The sequence below is a fragment of the Sorex fumeus genome, unplaced genomic scaffold (genome assembly GCF_029834395.1).
Source record: "Sorex fumeus unplaced genomic scaffold, SorFum_2.1 ptg000033l, whole genome shotgun sequence".
NCBI classification, from domain to species: Eukaryota; Metazoa; Chordata; class Mammalia; order Eulipotyphla; family Soricidae; genus Sorex; species Sorex fumeus.
This window is the reverse complement of record NW_026606090.1, coordinates 8,663,414-8,668,893: the sequence shown is the minus strand read 5'-3', so window position 1 is coordinate 8,668,893 and position 5,480 is coordinate 8,663,414. Positions and strand designations below refer to the sequence as shown.

Here is a 5,480-nt window from a genome sequence, read left to right as displayed (position 1 = left end):
AAACTAACTAAAATCAACCCCCAGATTACTGATTACTGAGTGTCTGTGTCTGAAAGCTAAGACCTAGGCCTTTAACAAGGAGTAACAGACTCCCATAAGACATCCCATTCTCTTATAAGCAAATTTCATGACTTCATCTTTCTTAACAGCTGAATAGTATTCCATTGTGTAGATGTACCATAGTTTACTTAACCAGTAATCTGTTCTCAGACACTCAGGTTGGCGGGGGGGACACTTGGGTCACTGGTGGTAGAAAATGTACTAGTGGAGGGATGGGTATTGAATCATTGTATGACTGAAACTCAATTATGAAAGCTTTGTAACTGTAGCTCACGGTGATTCAATTTAAAAAAAGACAGCCCATTCTCTGAGCTGAAGCAGAAGAGCCCAGTTTCTTCCCCCACCCATCCACCTACCCCCACCTATTACAATAAGCCTTAGTGGTATAAAATTCTGCTTGATATGACCTTACAAAGTGCTCCCCTTTTTATTTTTTTGTTTTTTTTTTAATAGTTTATAGTTTGCTGTAGGTTGACTTTAGGTTGACCTTGCGACCACTCACTACTTTCGGACTAGCCACTACTTTCGGGCTGGAGCGATAGCACAGCGGGTAGGGCGTTCGCCTTACAAGAGGCCAACATGGCCGACCCGAGTTCGATTCCTCCGCCCCTCTCGGAGAGCCCAGCAAGCTACCGAGAGCTATTCGATATGCCAGACACAGTAACAACAAAGTCTCCAATGGAGACGTTACTGGGCCCGCTCGAGCAAATCGACAATCAACGGGAGGGCCTTTACCTTTACCTTTTTTTAATAAATTTTTATTTTATTTTATTTTATTGCTTTTTGGGTTACACCCGGCAATGCACAGGGGTTATTCCTGGCTCTGCACTCAGGAATTACTCCTGGCGGTGCTCAGGGGACCATTTGGGATGCTGGGAATCGAACCCAGGTTGGTCACATGCAAGGCAAACGCCCTACCCACTGTGCTATCACTCCAGCCAGTGCTCTCCTTTTTAACCATAGAATTTTGTTCTTAATTCAGAGAGTAATTATATTTGCTACCGCATGAAAGAAAAACTACACTGATTTTATCAAAATACTTGAAAGTAGGATGGAGAGATTCCTCAACTCTTGGAGTGCATGCTTTGCATACAGGAAATGTTGATTTGATCCTTGACACTAAATGGTCCCACTTGAGCTTCACTGGGAGTGACCTCAGAGCACGGAGTTAAGAGCAGTTTCTGAGCACCAGTGGATGTATTCCCCCACCCCCCCATTTTTTTAAAAGATTGTCTGAAATAAGATAAAATCCATGATTTTTTATTTTAGTAAAATATTATTGTTTTTGATCTTCTGTCCTGGTCAAATTGACTTATAAGAGAGCAGTAATAGTTGACAACTCAGAAGTGTATCTATCTCAGGCAAAACGTTTTTATAAAGGATCACACAGTAAACAGTTTAGGTTCTGTTTAGAACATAGGCCTCATGCAGTGTGTGTTTGTCTAAAACACAATCTCCCAGTCAATCAGACCTAAAATTGAAAAATCATTTTAGAGGGCTCAACAGGTTGAGCACTTGGAGGCAAGCAGGAGGTCTGGGTTCAACGCCTGGCACTGCATGGTCCCTAGAGCACCTCATGCAGCAACCCCTGAGCAGAGGGACAGGAGTATCCCCCCTCCAAGTGTGGCCCAAAAACCTATAAACAAAAATCATCTTAGAATGATTCACTGCCCTTATCAAGTCTTGTCTTCACTTTGCAATTACTATCCCCAGCATCTGAGTTCAGACCTTTCTTGTGTAGCCTACCTTGTTACTATAGCAATGTACTTGGTTTCCATGACTCTAGTATCCAGTACTCCAATGTATCCAATATACACTGGCAGATCAGAATAAGCTTCCTAACTTATGCTCTAATTATGTCACTCACTACACTATTTTAAAACCGTGTCATTCTATCATTTGCCAAATCAAATAGAAACTCTTCAATTAGTATTCAAGGCCATGCAAACTATTATCCCAAACCTTTCTTGCCTCACCCGAAACTTCCTTTCATTCTTTGAACAACTGTTGACAAGCACTTAGGAGATACCAAAAACATAAACAAAACATAGACAAAAACCCACATGACCTCTTCACGGAGTCTACCCTCCTATTGTTGAAAAAGATGCAAGTTCCACAATCAGATAAAAGGTACAAGAGGGTAAAACTGGAATGAAAGTAGAACATGGAACAATATCTTCAAAATACTGAGAGAAAAGAACTTCATCTGTAGGTTTTTACCTAGAACCAAACCATTTCCTATGCAGGGTACTTAAATTAAATACTCTCAGACATCAGAACACTCATCTATAGAGACTACCATTGGAATTATCCTGTGACTAGAAAAGACTAGATTATCTCACTCACCTGTAGACTACATAGAAACAAATCAAGTAGACAATATCAGTTGATAACAATCCCTAGGCACTGGATTACAGATCTGAGAATACCAGGCTGGGGTATTGACAGTGGGAAAAACAATGAGGTGAACCGAAGTAGCAAAAGTGCATTATTGGTGGTTCTTCAGCACTTTGATGGTTGAAAAATGAGGTATCTGTCTACAGCAGAAGCAGTATTTTCAACACAAGTGTAAACATATAGGCTAAACTATAATAATTAAGATTTCTTCAGTGGCGGAGTGACCCGGCACTTTGGAGGTGATGCATTAACATTGTACATTAAAACTACAGTCATTAATTCTATTATAACCATTTGACTTAACTATAAGTATTAATTGAGAACTAGTAATTTTACAGTTAAGACAAAAGAAATTAAAAGACCCCTGGAGACTGTGAAACAGGAAAGTAAGGAGAATAAAAACAAAGTTAAAAAAAAGTTCTTTAAATATTTAAAGAATACAATTTAAACTAGCACAGCGGGTAGGGCGTTCGCCTTACAAGCGGCCAACATGGCCGACCCGAGTTCGATTCCTCCGCCCCTCTCGGAGAGCCCTGCAAGCTACCGAGAGTATTCGATATGCCAGACACAGTAACAACAAAGTCTCCAATGGAGATGTTACTGGGCCCGCTCAAGCAAATCGACGATCAACGGGAGGGCCTTTACCTTTACCTTACAATTTAAACATTTTTAAATTATTTAAAATAATATAATATGCTGTTGTATGTCAATTATATCTCAACAAAACTGTAAAAGAGTAGAAGAAACATCTATGTACCTGGGTAATAAAAAAGCATCACATAAACCACGTGTATTATTAGTGCTTCTGGATCTTCTGTGCTATTACAGGATTCTTCAAGTGTTCGCTGAGTGCCTGGGGGTCCTTCTGCATCTGCTTCAGGATGAGCCGCATGGCTGGGTCACTCATGATCTGCTGCACCTCGGGGTCGGCCATGGCCCTTCTCTTCACGTCCTCAGGGCTGTCGTGTCGGTTGTACTGGGACATCATGCAGCGCTGGTAGCCATCCACCAAGTCCTTGCAGTTGGAGTCCAGGTCAAGGGCCTCCTGGTAGACGTCCATGGCCTTGGAGTAGTCCTTCATGGCCTCCAGCGCTGCTGCTTTCCGCGTGTACCCATTGATGAAGGTGGGCTCCAGCTGGATGCACTCCTCGCAGTCCTTGAGTGCCAGCTGGAACTCCAGGAGTTTGGTGTAGCAGGCAGCTCGGTTGCTGTATAATTTGGCCTCTCTGGGAGTCCGTTTGATGGCTTCCGTGTAATGCTTCATGGCCTGGGGATAGTCCCCTTTCTGAAAACACTCATTGCCTTTGTTCTTCTCCTCCAGAGCCAGGTCGGGGTTGATGTAGGCTAGCCGTTCTTGCTCCTTCAATATCTTCTCTGCCTGCTGGCATTTCTTGAGCACATCAGGGGTTTGGTGCTCGGCCAGAGACTTGTTGTAGAAGTGCACAGCGTCTTTGTACTGCTCTTCCTTGAAGTAGGAGTTGCCAATTCGAGCATAAGCTTTGGCGATCTGCCGGTAGTCTTCACGGTTTTCCCGGCCCACTTCGATGGCCTTCTCGCAGAGCTCTCGGCACTGACCATAGTCACCCTTCTCGAAGTACACCACTGCTTGGTTGGTCAGGTAGGTCACGTTGGTGGGGTCCAGCTCGCGGGCCACGTCGTAGTGCTTCAAGGCCGCGTCGAAGTCCTTCTTCTTGTAGGCATCGTTGCCCAGCTCCTTTCCTTTTAAGGCCTGTTTCTTATTCTCGGGGAGATTTTCCTCCATGGGCTTGGGCTTGGTCTCCTTCTTGGGCGGGGGTGGCGGGGGCGGGGGCATGACCTCTTCCTCTTCCTCCATGTTGCCCAGGTCCACTCCCAGGAGCACGCTGAGTAAGTTTCATGCCCAGGTCGGCCGGCTTGTTTCGCAGCTGCTCTACCAGTTCCCGGTAGGTTGGATCAGCGAGCAGTGGTTTTGTCCTGGGATTGTTCTCCAGCCTCTGGTACAGATTGGGCATGTTGAAGGGGTTCATGAATTTCTTTTCTGCCAGGCGGGCCTCCATGTTCTGCAGCCCCTCTTTGAGCTGTGGGTTATTCGCTTCGTATTTCAAGCCCTCCTCATAGGTTTGCTTGGCTTCCTCAAATCGGTTTAAGAACTCGAGAGCTGCTGCTTTTCAAGAATAGCCCTTGCCCCAGTCCGTCTTCAAGCCCACGGTCTTGCAGCCGTCCTCATAGGCCCACTGGTAGTCCCCCTTCTTGGCATATTATTTTTGTTTATTATTGTACTAGGAATTGAAAGAGCTATGCTTGGAATATCACGTTTCACTCAAATGAGAGAAAGAATCCGGAGTTCTGACATCCATCGACGATCAAGAATCAGGGATGCTGTCTCATTTGCCAAGGTGTCAAAAATCAGATGGGCTGGTCATGTAATGAGATTTAAAGATGACCGCTGGACTAGAGCTGTTACTGACTGGATTCCACAGGATGTCAAAAGACCGTGTGGCCGCCCACCTACCAGATGGTCAGACTTCTTCATCAAGATCATGAACGGTCAGTTTGAGGCTCTTCATGTTCCCAGAGTAAACAGACGCCATTGGGCTACACTAGCACGCGACAGGGACAAATGGAGACGTTACTGGTGCCCGCCCAAGCAAATCAACGACTAACGGGAAGTTAAGTGATTAAGTGATTAAGTGATGATTAGTGCTGTGAATAAAAGTAGAAAAAAGGTATTTGATTTTAAGTTGAAGTAGGGAGAACCTAATCTGGAAAAAAAAAATAGTTGTCTAAGCTGAAAACTGACAAGCAACTAACTAAATACCAGTTCTTACAAATAGTAATTCTGTATGCCAGGTACTAATTTATGAGTTTGACACAAACCATCAACCCATTTATTTATATCATCACTGTGTCACTTTACAGAGGAGGAAATTGAAGTAAAGAATAATTAAATATTTGGCCTGGGGTCAAAGAGCCAGTAAGGAATAGAAAAAAGTTTGCAAGCCAAAACAGTCTGGTTCTAGTCTAAATTCTTAAACACCGAAAAA

General features: G+C 43.9%; 1 pseudogene; it reads right to left on the bottom strand.

Annotated features, from left to right (window-relative positions):
* Positions 1-3,253: 3,253 nt before the first annotated feature.
* On the bottom strand, positions 3,254-4,709 carry LOC130025974 (stress-induced-phosphoprotein 1-like; annotated as a pseudogene).
* Positions 4,710-5,480: the final 771 nt, after the last annotated feature.